Genomic DNA, 19,606 nt, shown 5'->3' on the forward strand with positions numbered 1-19,606 from the left:
CCGTACGGGTGCCGTCGAGGGTGTGGAGAATCGGTAAATCGCCACGTGGTCTCTTGGTATTTTGAAAATTGGCGAATAACCGCGTACCACGTGTTAGAAATATTGACCCTTCACGGTCCGATAAGGGACCCGTACTTCTCGGACTTTTCCGAAAAAGTACGATCGAAATTCCGGGTGATCGGTCGAGCCGACTCTGCTGCTCCATCTAGCGGTCGTGCTCACGGCCGACGCCCGGCCCCGCAATAGTATGACCGCCTATCCATGAGGAATAAAACGTTCACACATGTGATGTCATAGGTCACATGGTTTGGAAGCCATATCGGATTTACCCTGAAACCGACAAAAATCTTCTTCTCCAGAACGACTGGACAGATTGAGGGGAAATTTCACAGGAATGTTCTCCAAGCCTTGGGTGTTAAAGTTTGTGAAGGAATAATTGAATCGTCACATGGTTTGGCAGCCATATTGCATTGAATAAAGATATTAAATTATGTTTTCTCTGGAACCGCTTAATCGATCACCATGAAACTTCACATTAATGATCGAGTCGTGATGGGGAATATCGGTTTTAAATTTCAACCTGATCGGATACATGGTCTGGCAGCCAGAATTATTTAATTTTTTTGATCTGGGTTCTTTTTGATATACAGTACTCGGACGTGCCTGTACGTGCGTGCCCGTACCTGTGTGCCCGTGCGTGCAAAAAAAAAAACTTTCAAACCACGTACCAGAAACAACAACCACACCAGGCCGTTCCTTCACTCTCGCGTGCCCATACGTGCGTGCCCGTACGTGCAAACAAAAAAATTAAAAAAAATAGAAAATCTTTCAAACCACGTGCCAGAAACAACATCCACACCAGGCCGTTCATTTGTTCTCGTAAACGACTACTGGATTGGGGCATTGTGTTTATCTATTAATGCGCATAAGAAATCGATAAATTATTCGAATACATGAAGACATCATGATCCGGAAGTGGTGTGTGCCCGTACGGAATGTTCACATGCATTCCACGAATTATCGCTTGTATTGAAGTAACAACTGCTGTGATACTTACATACACAGAGTTAATTAAAATCAAAATTAAAATCAAGTTTACCTCCCTGTCTTTGCTTGCCATGACATTCGCTGCCATTGGCCATTGCCACTCCTACGCCATGGTAACTAAGGCACCGATCCCCATGGTAACCAACACTGCACGTGACGTCGTCGTCGGCCGGCCGCTCACCGGCCTCTGCAGCCACGCCTATGCAGCAACGTGTCCTTTCATTGGTTGGTCAATAAATAGCCATAACTTGGGAACCACTTGTCCGATTTATATCAAAACTTGAAAAGGCACATCCACAAGGCACCAGTAATATAACTGGCAAGTTTCAATTAGATCGGACCAGTGGTTGTCGAGAAACAGCGGACACACACACACGCACACACACACACACACACACACACACACACTGCTGGAATTATAGATAGATATATTTTTTGAATAAGGCTGGCTTGGCTGTGCCTGGATGGGTTTGAGAGTAGAGGAGGAGGAGCTGAAATGTGAATCTTATCCACGTTCCTCCTGATAATTTCATCTGAGCTTTTGCTTGTTTGAGCTCCTTCTGATGACTCCAATGCAGGACTTTATCTGTTTGGTCTTTCATTTGATTATTCCCATGCTTTCGAAGAAAAGCGGGAATATTGTGATTGTCTCCGCCGTCCATTCGTCCATCCGTCCGTACGTCCGTCTGTCCTACCCTGTAACTCCTCCTACACCGTTTGAAATAGGAACTTGAAACTTTGGGACATAGTAGATATATGTATGGGGAAGTGCACAACACTTTCGGATTTTTGATATGACCCCTCGGGGCCGGGCCAAGGGGTTGGGGTCATGGGGGTCGATTTAAAAAATGTATTTGCCATTGTACATGGTAAATTCTTTTATAAAGAACTTTCTTATGTGGCCCCCATGAGTGACATACAGTCAACACCGGGTGAAGTAGCGTGCGCCAGTAATCCGGCGACTCGAAGGCTTGGGTTGGAGGATCGCTTGAGGACGGGAGCTCTGCGCTGGGCCGTGCTATGAGAGGGTGTAGGGCAGCCCGGAATCATGACGAAACCCAATCCTTATCCCTGTGACGTAAGAGGCGACCATGGTTGCGTCAGGAAGGGCATCCGGCGTAAAACCTGTGCCAAATCAGTATGCGGATCATAATGGATGATCCGCTGTGGCGACCCCTAACGGGAGCAGCCGAACGACGAACAACAACAACATGACTGACAAACAGTCACAGGTTTTACTGCATTAATCTAATTGATTATGAATAATTATAATTAATATTATACACAGTTCATTCCTATGATTAATTTGCTGGACAGTGTTAAATTAATGTTTCATGAAATGTTGACATGCTTGCAATGACTTCTGATTGAGTAAACGTAGTAAGTCTTTGGTCATTAAACACATCAAATAGAAAAGAATAGTCAATCCATTTTGCAAGATAAAATTTCACCTGGCGTTAATGGGACAAAGCAGTGCACTCGGGAATATGTGATGGTGTGCCATGGACAACGTATTTCTAGTTCCGTATGATTTAGGCAGACGATGTAAATCTTAATTTATTTTTTAATAAAGTGTGTTTTCTTGCCTGTTTCTCTTTATTTTTGGTTGCATAGAAAGTTATTTTCTCCCAATGTAAACATTCGGTGTAGTTTAATATGGTTAAGATCATTGAGGTTGTGTCTTCTGCCCTCTCCGCAAAATTTCAAATGTCACAAACACGTTTTCACTTTTCTCAGCGTGAAAATTTACACTTTTACAGTCTGCTATATGGAGCTTATAGTTCTTATGTGTGCACGTAGGATGCACCAGATCATCTCCTTGCAGTCTGTAAGCATACCACAAGAGTCATCCATAAGCACTGTTGTGAAACTCCATGTTTTTGCTTTTGTTATCAGATTTTGGACTGTGATGTTCTCGCCAATCTTGGAAAAGGACGGTTTGGAACCATATTGGACGCAAAGAAAGTTCACTCTGATAAAAAGGTACAAGGATACACTTCCTGTTCTTTCCTTTCAGTTTCTTTGAGCTCGACCACACCTCGTGGAAGAGTGTAAACACAGCCACTGTACAATCATTACCACTCCTGTGATGGTTGAAATTAGGTCATCGTCACGATAATTCACGGTCTGGTGTTTGTGTGTGGGTTTGTCATGCTCCTCCTCCTACAGTTCTGGGCTGATTACATTTAGACTTGCTACAAAGGAATAGGGTGACCCCAATTAGTGTGTCGGGTTATTTTTTTATCTTTGCCGGTGGTCTTTTGGAGGTGGGGCGAGGGATGGTATGCAAATTCTCCATGTAAATGTGTACCGTGTAGCGCCGCCTTCAGGTGGGGGAGGGTCTTCCAAGTCACATCATTTACAGCACAATATTCCTGTCGCCACGTTTTCCAGTGCAATGAAGTGTTTGAGAAGAGAAGGTATGTTTTTGCTTCATGCATGTAACCCGGGTGATTTCTTTGTTGAAACAGCTGTTTGTTATCTATACACCACCCAAATAAAAGGTATGTGTCGGAAGAACGTTTTGTATTGTTGCGAATTCGCGCCCGCCGACGTGCGAGCGGCCACGTAACTCGAATTGCGGCACGTCGCCCACCGGACGGACAATTCTGTCGCGACCCTCTCGGACCAACGCCGGGAGCTAGTCACGGGTGGGCCTTTCGGCCTCACCACGATCGTGCCAATCGGCCCCCGCGTGGGATAGGGTTGTTCGCCAAATTCGACCTTCCTAAGTACCCACGCGGAAGGTAGACCGGGCGATCGCACCTCGCCGCAGATCGACTCCGGGGACGGGCCACTTAAGCGACCCGTTGCGTACTATCTGGATAACCGAGCGGTGTCAACGTCGGCCTCGACGGTTCCGAATAATTATCAGGCGTTTTAAGCCCACTACCAACCCTTTACGTGAAGCAATATGGAGATTCAATTAAAGAAAAGACGAAGCGAAATGGGAAAAACAGTTCAACATAATGCACATTTATTCCGCGGCACACGGAGAGCACACATACTGTATACAACTACAACAATTATGCACCAAAAGCAGATGCTACAAAAGAAACACAACAATGCAGATCTACTACCAACTACGCGAGCACATGGCAACACTTACACAGTTTTACTTTACAGACAGCGCCGACAACACATTTACTCAAAAGCAAAAGAAAAGGGCCACCCTCAAAGACAAGGGGGCAGACGGGGCCTGTGGGCCGCGAGACCGGGTGGATCCTTCCCGTGTCTTGTGATGAGCCGCAAATGTGGCGGCGCCCCGACTCCGCGCTCCTTCGCGGGTTTCGTTGGCACTGCTTGGAGTGGGGTGGGAACGGGGCCCCTTTTCGCACTATCTCAGCGCGGGGGGGGGGGGAAAGGGGGGGATTGTTGATGCTCTGGGGAAAGAGGATAGCTGGCTTGCTTGGGTCCCGCGACGAGCGACTCCACTGCGAGCTCGTCGCCGACCGCCGTCTTCCTTGCCTTGGGCCCGAGCTATTCGAGCTCCTCCCCAATTCTCCTCAGCCGACTGCAGCAAACCACCTCGACCGCTCTCCCGGCTTCAGGCTTCCCCTCTCTGCAGCAAACCACCTCGACCGCGCTCCTGGCTTCAGGCTTCCCCTCTCTGCAGCTCCCCGACAGACTCTGAACCCCGACAGACTGCCACTCTCCAGACCCGACTTGACTCACGACTCCACAGACTGCTCCTCTCCAGAACCGACTTGACTGCCTCGACCTTTTCTCCAACTCCCTAAATTCGCCCAGCGCTCGGCGCTTTATCGTCCGGCAGGAGAACCCATATGCAAATTTCTGGATCAGAACAAGCTCGGGGTGGAGCCACGCTCGCCCATTGGACGGAGAAAAAGGGGCGTGAGTCTCCCTGATCCACGAATTTGCATATATCGATTCTACTCCGACGCGCCTGGAGGCGGGGCCAAACCGCCCGCGCTTGCTGATTGGACGGATCAGAAGTGGGCGTGTATCATTCCTGATCCGACTTCTCCTCGGAAAGGCCGCTATTTGCACCAGCGGCTCAGCGCGCGTCCCGCACGAGGCCAGGACAGCCTGACGCTCGGTGCCCACATGCGGTGCGGGAATGGCCGCAGAAGGAGAGGCAAAGGTGGTGGAGGGTTTAAAGTGCTGGTCCATGGCCATGGCGACGTTTGGAATGGCGGTGATGCGATGTTTGCGGGAGCGAGTTGTGAAGGTAAAGATCGTGGCTGTTGGCGTTGTTGTTGTTGTGAAGCGGCGTTGCGGTTGGTGGTTGTTGTGTGATGGCGGTTGAGACGTGGTTGGTTCAAAATAAAGATAGAACAGAAAAACGGCTATCTTAAAGGGTCGCAGCCCGAATGAATCACATTTATTCCCTCTAAACAACGGGTTTGGGGATAACTACACATGTACTTACTGAGATATCTCACCTACGGGACCTGAATGGTGGTTTGCGAATTTCCTCAACCGCAACAGTATGTTTGGAATAAGATCGCCCGTCAGGTGGGTACTCTGCTCATCTGGACTAATCTTGTGAAGCTGCCTTTCAAAATAATTATAATTAATCACACAGTTCTCATCGAGATACCCACATGTATGATGGAATATTTTAGCTTATCCCAATTTTTTTCCTCCTTCATCAGTTTCTGCATGAATGAAAATTCACAGAAAGTAAGAAAAATATCCGCTTGTTGTGGGCTGCAATTCCCACCCATGGGAATTCACTTAACCTGTTGAAACATTATCCCACAAAAAGACACAAAAGTATAAAATAAAATAAAATTTACAGCATCTTTAAACTTCTGCTTATCAAAACAATGAAAACTTGTCAATCAAGTTCAAAATCTTGTCAATCAGTTTGAAGAACGATTCCCTCACGAGTAATCCACATTTGTATAGAACGTTAAAAAATCAAAAACTTCACCTGACTTGACATAAAGGTATCTAATTCTGTCTAAAAACTCGAAAGTATAATTTATGCTCCAGAAAGAGTTTATACCAGAATTCTTCTCAATTGTTTAATAATATTTCCTGAACTGTTCCAAAACAACTTGTAAGCCTGAGTGAACTAGAATACCGATAACTGTTTGGTGGAACACGACCTGGCACTCGCGATTAACCGACACTTGTACGGGTTTTTTTTTAATGAAGAACTATGACGTATTTTTGTGAATCTGGAAGCCATGAGCACACAACATACAGGTCCTATAGATTAGTTATATCGGTAAGTACATGTTGCCAGTTAGGGTCCCGTCCCTGGTCTCATGGGTAATTAAATGTTCCTGCGCTGTGGAGTTATTTTAATAGTCAGGTTTTCTTTTCGTTTATTTTTACACCAACATCAACGCCGACCACACCGCATCATCCTCAACTTCACTTCGCTCACTTCACCTCACTCTGGCCGACGTCATGATGGGCGGAGTTCAAGGAGAATCCGCGTGGCGGCCCTCGACCAATCAGCGTGCAACGAGTGAGGTGACCGTCGCCCGGCCAATCAGATCCTGCGACAGGAGGAAAGGGCTCCGCGTGATGTCACCACGCCCCGGGCCAATCAAGGAGCTTGCCGCCCGTTTTTGGCCAGTGAGAGAGACGAAGAGCGATTTGTGCACCAAAACCTGCCAGTGAGAGAGGGAGGGTCGCGAGGAGGTGCCCCCCCCTGAACAGGGGGGTATAATTATCGGCACGGTCTGCGCGCATGGGGGTTCTGGTTCTGGCTAGAAGTGCGTGCACGGGGGTTCTGGTTCTGGCAAGAAGTTCGCTCAGGGATTCTGAGGGTTCTGGCAAGAGGTGAACATCTGCACTCAAGGTGGTGGAGTGCAAAAGCGTCTGCGCACGAGGTGGTCAGGGCAACGGAGGGTCTTCTCCTGCCAGCTTTCGCCCTGTCGATTTCGTTCGCCTGGAGCCATGTCGTGAGGGCGTCTGGATCGTGCTCGGGTCCAGTTCTGCCTCGAGGACCTGGTCCTTGAAGACCGCACGAGGTGGACAGGTCCAAGACAGGCCTCAATAAAGACCATTTTGGTCCGATTCTTTTGGGTGTGTGCGTATGTGTGTTTGTGGCGTCAATCTCTAAGTAGTGAATGGTATAAGTGCGTTGCTGTACATACGTGCATTTCTTTTAACCGGTTTAACTCTGCCCTTATGTGCTCCCCTCATACCCTCATTGTGAATTAATACCCCGATTGTTAAATATATCAGCTCGTTCATGTCTTTTCCTCCATTGGCTTAGTGTGCTGCGTGTTGGAGAATTAGCCAGGCTGTTGCTGCTATAACGGGATATTTGGGACCGACGGACCTCGGCGATAAACCGCTCGGATCACACACGGTTCAAGTACGCGAAACGGCTCGTTCCGTACGGGTGCCGTCGAGGGTGTGGAGAATCGGTAAATCGCCACGTGGTCTCTAGGTATTTTGAAAATTGGCGAATAACCGCGTACCACGTGGAAGAAATATTGACCCTTCACGGTCCGATAAGGGACCCGTACTTCTCGGACTTTTCCGAAAAAGTACGATCGAAATTCCGGGAGATCGGTCGAGCCGACTCTGCTGCTCCATCTAGCGGTCGTGCTCACGGCCGACGCCCGGCCCCGCAATAGTATGACCGCCTATCCATGAGGAATAAAACGTTCACACATGTGATGTCATAGGTCACATGGTTTGGAAGCCATATCGGATTTACCCTGAAACCGACAAAAATCTTCTTCTCCAGAACGACTGGACAGATTGAGGGGAAATTTCACAGGAATGCTCTCCAAGCCTTGGGTGTTAAAGTTTGTGAAGGAATAATTGAATCGTCACATGGTTTGGCAGCCATATTGCATTGAATAAAAATATTAAATTATGTTTTCTCTGGAACCGCTTAATCGATCACCATGAAACTTCACATTAATGATCGAGTCGTGATGGGGAATATAGGTTTTAAATTTCAACCTGATCGGATACATGGTCTGGCAGCCAGAATTATTTAATTTTTTGATCTGGGTTCTTTTTGATATACAGTACTCGGACGTGTCTGTACGTGCGTGCCCGTACCTGTGTGCCCGTTCGTGCAAAAATAAACTTTCAAACCACGTGCCAGAAACAACAACCACACCAGGCCGTTCCTTCACTCTCGCGTGCCCATACGTGCGTGCCCGTACGTGCAAACAAAAAAATTAAAAAAAAGAGAAAAACTTTCAAACCACGTGCCAGAAACAACATCCACACCAGGCCGTTCATTTACTCTCGTAAACGACTACTGGATTGGGGCATTGTGTTTATCTATTAATGCGCATAAGAAATCGATAAATTATTCGAATATATTCAGTCATCATGATCCGGAAGTGGTGTGTGCCCGTCAGGAATGTACACATGCATTCCACGAATTATCGCTTGCATTGAAGTAACAACTGCTGTGATACTTACATACACAGAGTTAATTAAAATCAAAATTAAAATCAAGTTTACCTCCCTGTCTTTGCTTGCCATGACATTCGCTGCCATTGACCATTGCCACTCCTACGCCATGGTAACAAAGGCACCAATCCCCGTGGTAACCAGCACTGCACGTGACGTCATCGTCGGCCGGCCGCTCACCGGCCTCTGCAGCCACGCCTATGCAGCAACGTGTCCTTTCATTGGTTGGTCAATAAATAGCCATAACTTGGGAACCACTTGTCCGATTTATATCAAATCTTGAAAAGGCACATCCACAAGGCACCAGTAATATAACTGGCAAGTTTCAATTAGATCGGACCAGTGGTTGTCGAGAAACAGCGGACACACACACACACACACACACACACACACACACACACACACACACACACACACACACACACACACACACACACACACACACACACACACACACACACACACACACACACACACACACACTGCTGGAATTATAGATAGATATATTTTTTGAATAAGGCTGGCTTGGCTGTGCCTGGATGGGTTTGAGAGTAGAGGAGGAGGAGCTGAAATGTGAATCCTATCCACGTTCCTCCTGATGATTTCATCTGAGCTTTTGCTTGTTTGAGCTCCTTCTGATGACTCCAATGCAGGACTTTATCTGTTTGGTCTTTCATTTGATTATTCCCATGCTTTCGAAGAAAAGCGGGAATATTGTGATTGTCTCCGCCGTCCATTCGTCCATCCGTCCGTACGTCCGTCTGTCCTACCCTGTAACTCCTCCTACACCGTTTGAAATAGGAACTTGAAACTTTGGGACATAGTAGATATATGTATGCGGAAGTGCACAACACTTTCGGATTTTTGATATGACCCCTCGGGGCCGGGCCAAGGGGTTGGGGTCATGGGGGTCGATTTAAAAAAAATGTATTTGCCATTGTACATGGTAAATTCTTTTATAAAGAACTTTCTTATGTGGCCCCCATGAGTGACATACAGTCAACACCGGGTGAAGTAGCGTGCGCCAGTAATCCGGCGACTCGAAGGCTTGGGTTGGAGGATCGCTTGAGGACGGGAGCTCTGCGCTGGGCCGTGCTATGAGAGGGTGTAGGGCAGCCCGGAATCATGACGAAACCCAATCCTTATCCCTGTGACGTAAGAGGCGACCATGGTTGCGTCAGGAAGGGCATCCGGCGTAAAACCTGTGCCAAATCAGTATGCGGATCATAATGGATGATCCGCTGTGGCCACCCCTAACGGGAGCAGCCGAACGACGAACAACAACAACATGACTGACAAACAGTCACAGGTTTTACTGCATTAATCTAATTGATTATGAATAATTATAATTAATATTATACACAGTTCATTCCTATGATTAATTTGCTGGACAGTGTTAAATTAATGTTTCATGAAATGTTGACATGCTTGCAATGACTTCTGATTGAGTAAACGTAGTAAGTCTTTGGTCATTAAACACATCAAATAGAAAAGAATAGTCAATCCATTTTGCAAGATAAAATTTCACCTGGCGTTAATGGGACAAAGCAGTGCACTCGGGAATATGTGATGGTGTGCCATCGACAACGTATTTCTAGTTCCGTATGATTTAGGCAGACGATGTAAATCTTTATTTATTTTTTAATAAAGTGTGTTTTCTTGCCTGTTTCTCTTTATTTTTGGTTGCATAGAAAGTTATTTTCTCCCAATGTAAACATTCGGTGTAGTTTAATATGATTAAGATCATTGAGGTTGTGTCTTCTGCCCTCTCCACAAAATTTCAAATGTCACAAACACGTTTTCACTTTTCTCAGCGTGAAAATTTACACTTTTACAGTCTGCTATATGGAGCTTATAGTTCTTATGTGTGCACGTAGGATGCACCAGATCATCTCCTTGCAGTCTGTAAGCATACCACAAGAGTCATCCATAAGCACTGTTGTGAAACTCCATGTTTTTGCTTTTGTTATCAGATTTTGGACTGTGATGTTCTCGCCAATCTTGGAAAAGGACGGTTTGGAACCATATTGGACGCAAAGAAAGTTCACTCTGATAAAAAGGTACAAGGATACACTTCCTGTTCTTTCCTTTCAGTTTCTTTGAGCTCGACCACAGCTCGTGGAAGAGTGTAAACACAGCCACTGTACAATCATTACCACTCCTGTGATGGTTGAAATTAGGTCATCGTCACGATAATTCACGGTCTGGTGTTTGTGTGTGGGTTTGTCATGCTCCTCCTCCTACAGTTCTGGGCTGATTACATTTAGACTTGCTACAAAGGAATAGGGTGACCCCAATTAGTGTGTCGGGTTATTTTTTTTATCTTTGCCGGTGGTCTTTTGGAGGTGGGGCGAGGGATGGTATGCAAATTCTCCATGTAAATGTGTACCGTGTAGCGCCGCCTTCAGGTGGGGGAGGGTCTTCCAAGTCACATCATTTACAGCACAATATTCCTGTCGCCACGTTTTCCAGTGCAATGAAGTGTTTGAGAAGAGAAGGTATGTTTTTGCTTCATGCATGTAACCCGGGTGATTTCTTTGTTGAAACAGCTGTTTGTTATCTATACACCGCCCAAATAAAAGGTATGTGTCAGAAGAACGTTTTGTATTGTTGCGAATTCGCGCCCGCCGGCGTGCGAGCGGCCACGTAACTCGAATTGCGGCACGTCGCCCACCGGACGGACAATTCTGTCGTGACCCTATCGGACCAACGCCGGGAGCTAGTCACGGGTGGGCCTTTAGGCCTCACCACGATCGTGCCAATCGGCCCCCGCGTGGGATAGGGTTGTTCGCCAAATTCGACCTTCCTAAGTACCCACGCGGAGGGTAGATCGGGCGATCGCACCTCGCCGCAGATCGACTCCGGACACGGGCCACTTAAGCGACCAGTTGCGTACTATCGGGATAACCGAGCGGTGTCAACGTCGGCCTCGACGGTTCCGAATAATTATCAGGCGTTTTAAGCCCACTACCAACCCTTTACGTGAAGCAATATGGAGATTCAATTAAAGAAAAGACGAAGCGAAACGGGAAAAACAGTTCAACATAATGCACATTTATTCCGCGGCACACGGAGAGCACACATACTGTATACAACTACAACAATTATGCACCAAAAGCAGATGCTACAAAAGAAACACAACAATGCAGATCTACTACCGACTACGCGAGCACACGGCAACACTTACACAGTTTTACTTTACAGACAGCGCCGACAACACATTTACTCAAAAGCGAAAGAAAAGGGCCACCCTCAAAGACAAGGGGGCAGACGGGGCCTGTGGGCCGCGAGACCGGGTGGATCCTTCCCGTGTCTTGTGATGAGCCGCAAATGTGGCGGCGCCCCGACTCCGCGCTCCTTCGCGGGTTTCGTTGGCACTCCTTGGAGTGGGGTGGGAACGGGGCCCATTTTCGCACTATCTAAGCGCGGGGGGGGAAAAAGGGGGGGGATTGTTGATGCTCTGGAGAAAGAGGATAGCTGGCTTGTTTGGGTCCCGCGACGAGCGACTCCACTGCGAGCTCGTCGCCGACCGCCGTCTTCCTTGCCTTGGACCCGAGCTATTCAAGCTCCTCCCCAATTCTCCTCAGCCGACTGCAGCAAACCACCTCGACCGCTCTCCCGGCTTCAGGCTTCCCCTCTCTGCAGCAAACCACCTCGACCGCGCTCCTGGCTTCAGGCTTCCCCTCTCTGCAGCTCCCCGACAGACTCTGAACCCCGACAGACTGCCACTCTCCAGACCCGACTTGACTCACGGCTCCACAGACTGCTCCTCTCCAGAACCGACTTGACTGCCTCGACCTTTTCTCAAACTCCCTAAATTCGCCCAGCGCTCGGCGCTTTATCGTCCGGCAGGAGAACCCATATGCAAATTTCTGGATCAGAACGAGCTCGGGGGTGGAGCCACGCTCGCCCATTGGACGGAGAAAAAGGGGCGTGAGTCTCCCCTGATCCACGAATTTGCATATATCGATTCTACTCCGACGCGCCTGGAGGCGGGGCCAAACCGCCCCGCGCTTGCTGATTGGACGGATCAGAAGTGGGCGTGTATCATTCCTGATCCGACTACTCCTCGGAAAGGCCGCTGTTTGCACCCGCGGCTCAGCGCGCGTCCCGCACGAGGCCAGGACAGCCTGACGCTCGGTGCCCACATGCGGTGCGGGAATGGCCGCAGAAGGAGAGGCAAAGGTGGTGGAGGGTTTAAAGTGCTGGTCCATGGCCATGGCGACGTTTGGAATGGCGGTGATGCGATGTTTGCGGGAGCGAGTTGTGAAGGTAAAGATCGTGGCTGTTGGCGTTGTTGTTGTTGTGAAGCGGCGTTGCGGTTGGTGGTTGTTGTGTGATGGCGGTTGAGACGTGGTTGGTTCAAAATAAAGATAGAACAGAAAAACGGCTATCTTAAAGGGTGGCAGCCCGAATGAATCACATTTATTCCCTCTAAACAACGGGTTTGGGGATAACTACACATGTACTTACAGAGATATCTCACCTACGGGACCTGAATGGTGGTTTGCGAATTTCCTCAACCGCAACAGTATGTTTGGAATAAGATCGCCCGTCAGGTGGGTACTCTGCTCATCTGGACTAATCTTGTGAAGCTGCCTTTCAAAATAATTATAATTAATCACACAGTTCTCATCGAGATACCCACATGTATGATGGAATATTTTAGCTTATCCCAATTTTTTTCCTCCTTCATCAGTTTCTGCATGAATGAAAATTCACAGAAAGTAAGAAAAATATCTGCTTGTTGTGGGCTGCAATTCCCACCCATGGGAATTCACTTAACCTGTTGAAACATTATCCCACAAAAAGACACAAAAGTATAAAATAAAATAAAATTTACAGCATCTTTAAACTTCTGCTTATCAAAACAATGAAAACTTGTCAATCAAGTTCAAAACCTTGTCAATCAGTTTGAAGAACGATTCCCTCACGAGTAATCCACATTTGTATAGAAAGTTAAAAAATCAAAAACTTCAACTGACTTGATATAAAGGTATCTAATTCTGTCTAAAAACTCGAAAGTATAATTTATGCTCCAGAAAGAGTTTATACCAGAATTCTTCTCAATTGTTTAATAATATTTCCTGAACTGTTCCAAAACAACTTGTAAGCCTGAGTGAACTAGAATACCGATAACTGTTTGGTGGAACACGACCTGGCACTCGCGATTAACCGACACTTGTACGGGTTTTTAATGAAGAACTATGACGTATTGTTGCGAATCTGGAAGCCATGAGCACACAACATACAGGTCCTATAGATTAGTTATATCGGTAAGTACATGTTGCCAGTTAGGGTCCCGTCCCTGGTCTCATGGATAATTAAATGTTCCTGCGCTGTGGAGTTATTTTAATAGTCAGGTTTTCTTTTCGTTTATTTTTACACCAACATCAACGCCGACCACACCGCATCATCCTCACCTTCACTTCGCTCACTTCACCTCACTCTGGCCGACGTCATGATGGGCGGAGTTCAAGGAGGAGCCGCGTGGCGGCCCTCGACCAATCAGCGTGCAACGAGTGAGGTGACCGTCGCCCGGCCAATCAGATCCTGCGACAGGAGGAAAGGGCTCCGCGTGATGTCACCACGCCCCGGGCCAATCAAGGAGCTTGCCGCCCGTTTTTGGCCAGTGAGAGAGACGAAGAGCGATTTGAGCACCAAAACCTGCCAGTGAGAGAGGGAGGGTCGCGAGGAGGTGCCCCCCCCTGAACAGGGGGTATAATTATCGGCACGGTCTGCGCGCATGGGGGTTCTGGTTCTGGCTAGAAGTGCGTGCACGGGGGTTCTGGTTCTGGCAAGAAGTTCGCTCAGGGATTCTGAGGGTTCTGGCAAGAGGTGAACATCTGCACGCAAGGTGGTGGAGCGCAAAAGCGTCTGCGCACAAGGTGGTCGGGGCAACGGAGGGTCTTCTCCTGCCAGCTTTCGCCCTGTCGATTTCGTTCGCCTGGAGCCATGTCGTGAGGGCGTCTGGATCGTGCTCGGGTCCAGTTCTGCCTCGAGGACCTGGTCCTTGAAGACCGCACGAGGTGGACAGGTCCAAGACAGGCCTCAATAAAGACCATTTTGGTCCGATTCTTTTGGGTGTGTGCGTATGTGTGTTTGTGGCGTCAATCTCTAAGTAGTGAATGGTATAAGTGCGTTGCTGTACATACGTGCATTTCTTTTGACCGGTTTAACTCTGCCCTTATGTGCTCCCCTCATACCCTCATTGTGAATAAATACTCCGATTGTTACATGTATCAGCTCGTTCGTGTCTTTTCCTCCATTGGCTTAGTGTGCTGCGTGTTGGAGAATTAGCCAGGCTGTTGCTGCTATAACGGGATATTTGGGACTGATGGACCTCGGCGATAATCCGCTCGGATCGCACACGGTTCGAGTATGTGAAACGGCTCATTCCGTACGGGTGCCGTCTAGGGTGTGGAGACTCGGTAAATTGCCACGTGGTCTCTAGGTATTTTGAAAATTGGCGAATAACTCTGTACCACATGATAGAAATATTGACCCTTCACGGTCCGATAAGGGACCCGCACTTCTCGGACTTTTCCGAAAAAGTACGATCGAAATTCCGGGTGATCGGTCGAACCGACTCTGCTGCTCCATCTAGCGGTCGTGCTCGCGGCCGACGCCCGGCCCCGCAATAGTATGACCGCCTATCCATGAGGAATAAAACGTTCACACATGTGATGTCATAGGTCACATGGTTTGGAAGCCATATCGGATTTACCCTGAAACCGACAAAAATCTTCTTCTCCAGAACGACTGGACAGATTGAGGGGAAATTTCACAGGAATGTTCTCCAAGCCTTGGGTGTTAAAGTTTGTGAAGGAATAATTGAATCGTCACATGGTTTGGCAGCCATATTGCATTGAATAAAAATATTAAATTATGTTTTCTCTGGAACCGCTTAATCGATCACCATGAAACTTCACATTAATGATCGAGTCGTGATGGGGAATATAGGTTTTAAATTTCAACCTGATCGGATACATGGTCTGGCAGCCAGAATTATTTATTTTTTTTTGATCTGGGTTCTTTTTGATATACAGTACTCGGACGTGCCTGTACGTGCGTGCCTGTACCTGTGTGCCCGTGCGTGCAAAAAAAAACTTTCAAACCATGTGCCAGAAACAACAACCACACCAGGCCGTTCCTTCACTCTCGCGTGCCCATACGTGCGTGCCCGTACGTGCAAACAAAAAAATGAAAAAAAAATAGAAAAACTTTCAAACCACGTGCCAGAAACAACATCCACACCAGGCCGTTCATTTGCTCTCGTAAACGACTACTGGATTGGGGCATTGTGTTTATCTATTAATGCGCATAAGAAATCGATAAATTATTCGAATACATTAAGTCATCATGATCCGGAAGTGGTGTGTGCCCGTACGGAATGTTCACATGCATTACACGAATTATCGCTTGTATTGAAGTAACAACTGCTGTGATACTTACATACACAGAGTTAATTAAAATCAAAATTAAAATCAAGTTTACCTCCCTGTCTTTGCTTGCCATGACATTCGCTGCCATTGACCATTGCCACTCCTACGCCACGGTAACTAAGGCACCGATCCCCATGGAAACCAGCACTGCACGTGACGTCACCGTCGGCCGGCCGCGCACCGGCCTCTGCAGCCACGCCTATGCAGCAACGTGTCCTTTCATTGGTTGGTCAATAAATAGCCATAACTTGGGAACCACTTGTCCGATTTATATCAAATCTTGAAAAGGCACATCCACAAGGCACCAGTAATATAACTGGCAAGTTTCAATTAGATCGGACCAGTGGTTGTCGAGAAACAGCGGACACACACACACACACACACACACACACACACACACACACACACACACACACACACACACACATACACACTGCTGGAATTATAGATAGATATATTTTTTGAATAAGGCTGGCTTGGCTGTGCCTGGATGGGTTTTTTTTTTTTTTTTTTTTTTTTTTTTTTGTATACCTTGGTCGAGGCTCGTATGAGAGCTAACACACAACTCACAGCAAGGAGGCATGAGACAAGAGGGGTGGGAGTGGAAGGGACAAAACATTGGGGAACAGACACAGGTGAACTGTGGAAGGGAGAGGGATGGGGATGGGACGGGGAACATGGCGAGGAGAAGATGGACATTACAGGGACTTTCAGGAAGGAAAGCAGGAGAATTGAAGGAAGTGGGCTTGGGTGGATTATCGGGGGTAGAAAAGATCGAGGATTTGGATGGGGGAAGATAAGAGGTGGTGGTGAACAGCTGTTTTGAAAGCCTGGAGGGAAGAATGGGAAAGAATAGAGTGAGGAAGTTTATTCCAAAGGCGGGAAAAAAGAGGAATGAAAGAGTGAAGATGAGCAGTGATTCGTGATTTTGGTAGTTTTACCAGAAGGGGGTTGTTGGCGGACCTTGAGCGCCCTGTGGAAATGTGGTTGGGACAAATCGCAGAGAGAGCAGGGGGGCAAGGCTGGAGAGGAGTCGGTAGAAGACAGAAAGACCACCGACCAACCTGCGGTGATTGAGTGAGAGGCCCAAAGACTCAGCTTCATTGCGGGAGATGCCAATGATCTTAAAAGCCCTGGTTTCGACAGCGTGAAGTCGAGAAAGGTGGGAGGCAGGAGCACCAGCCCAGAGGGGAGAGCAGTACTCCATCAGGCTACGGACAAAAGCTTTGTAAGTAGTCAGGAGCTCAAGAGGGCCGAGGAAGGACTTTGCACGACGGAGGATTCCCAGTCGGCGACTGGCTTTTGAGGCAAGGTTGGAAATGTGACTTTCCCAGGAAAGGTCATGGCAGATAGTGAGACCCAGAAGCTTGAAAGAAAAGACTTCTTCCAGAGGATTGTTGAGAAAGTGGATGGGGGGTTTTGTAAACGGTCCTTTCGAAGAGACATAGTGAGAGTGTGAGATTTGTGTGGATTGAAAGACATGTTCCACGTGTTGGACCAGTTTGTGATTTTATCCAGATCTGCAGTGAGCGAAGAAGCTGCTGCTTGCCGGTCTGAGGGATGACAGATGGTACGGCAGAGGGTGGAGTCGTCGGCAAAGAGAAATAGAGGATTTTCCAGAGAGTCCGAGAGATCATTGATGAAAACCAGAAAAAGAACAGGGCCCAGAACGCTACCTTGAGGAACTCCAGCCTGCACAGGAAGAGGGGATGAAAGAACTCCATTTAGGGCCACACGTTGACTGCGACAGGAGAGGAAGTCTGCGAGCCATGAGTGGAGATGGCCTTGAATACCATGGGAAGAGAGTTTGGTGAGTAGGGCAGGGTGCCAGACTGTGTCAAAAGCACGTGATATGTCCAGGGATACGGCTCGGATTTCCTGTCTGGCATTGAGGACCTCCATCCATTGATGGGAGAGCAGTAGCAGCATATCCAGGGTAGAGTGACCTGGTCTGAAACCAAATTGATGATTGGAAATCAAGCCATTGGAGAAGAGGAAGGATTTCATGTCTGAAGCAATGATGGATTCCATAACCTTGCTGATGATTGGGAGAAGGCTGATTGGTCTGTAGTTACAGGGATCTGTTTTTGCACCTTTTTATGCAGGGCAGTGATGTTAGCAGATTTCCAAGCAGATGGCAGATGACCTTGGGAAAATGAGAGGGTGAATAGAACAGAGAGAGGGTGAGCAAGAGCAGAAGAGCAGGCTTTGAGGACACGTGGGCTGATGCCGTCTGGACCGGTTGCAGAATCTGACTCGAGGTTTGAAAGCAAGCTCTCCACCTTGTCAGGAGAAAAGGATACAGAGTCCAGGGACAGTTGGGTGCGACTGGGTAAAGTGGGTAGAGATAGTGATGGGTTTAGGACACAAGATTTAGCTGCAAACACCGAGTTTAGACATTCAGCTTTATCACGTGTGGAATCAGCAGTGCGGCCATTTGAGGTAAGGGAGGGGATGGAGGGGGAACATACACCAGAAACAGATTTGATTAAACGCCACCAGGATTTGAGAGTAGAGGAGGAGCAGCTGAAATGTGAATCCTATCCACGTTCCTCCTGATGATTTCATCTGAGCTTTTGCTTGTTTGAGCTCCTTCTGATGACTCCAATGCAGGACTTTATCTGTTTGGTCTTTCATTTTATTATTCCCATGCTTTCGAAGAAAAGCGGGAATATTGTGATTGTCTCCGCCGTCCATCCGTCCATCCGTCCGTACGTCCGTCTGTCCTACCCTGTAACTCCTCCTACACCGTTTGAAATAGGAACTTGAAACTTTGGGACAGAGCAGATATATGTATGGGGAAGTGCACAACACTTTCGGATTTTTGATATGACCCCTCGGGGCCGGGCCAAGGGGTTGGGGTCATGGGGGTCGATTTAAAAAAAAATGTATTTGCCATTGTACATGGTAAATTCTTTTATAAAGAACTTTCTTATGTGGCCCCCATGAGTGACATACAGTCAACACCGGGTGAAGTAGCGTGCGCCAGTAATCCGGCGACTCGAAGGCTTGGGTTGGAGGATCGCTTGAGGACGGGAGCTCTGCGCTGGGCGTGCTATGAGAGGGTGTAGGGCAGCCCGGAATCATGACGAAACCCAATCCTTATCGCTGTGACGTAAGAGGCGACCATGGTTGCGTCAGGAAGGGCATCCGGCGTAAAACCTGTGCCAAATCAGTATGCGGATCATAATGGATGATCCGCTGTGGCGACCCCTAACGGGAGCAGCCGAACGACGAACAACAACAACATGACTGACAAAGAGTCACAGGTTTTACTGCATTTATCTACTTGATTATGAATAATTATAATTAATGTTATACACAGTTCATTCCTATGATTAATTTGATGCACAGTTCTATATTGCTGGACAGTGTTAAATTAATGTTTCATGAAATGTTGACATGCTTGCAATGACTTCTGATTGAGTAAACGTAGTAAGTCTTTGGTCATTAAACACATCAAATAGAAAAGAATAGTCAATCCATTTTGCAAGATAAAATTTCACCTGGCGTTAATGGGACAAAGCAGTGCACTCGGGAATATGTGATGGTGTGCCATCGACAACGTATTTCTGGTTCCGTATGATTTAGGCAGACGATGTAAATCTTAATTTATTTTTTAATAAAGTGTGTTTTCTTGCCTGTTTCTCTTTATTTTTGGTTCCATAGAAAGTTATTTTTCCCAATGGAAACATTCGGTGTAGTTTAATATGGTTAAGATCATTGAGGTTGTGTCTTCTGCCCTC

The sequence above is a fragment of the Eptatretus burgeri genome, unplaced genomic scaffold (assembly GCF_056783735.1).
Source record: "Eptatretus burgeri isolate ZD-2024b unplaced genomic scaffold, Ebu_testis_v1 Ebu_testis_scaffold_542, whole genome shotgun sequence".
Lineage (NCBI taxonomy): Eukaryota > Metazoa > Chordata > Myxini > Myxiniformes > Myxinidae > Eptatretus > Eptatretus burgeri.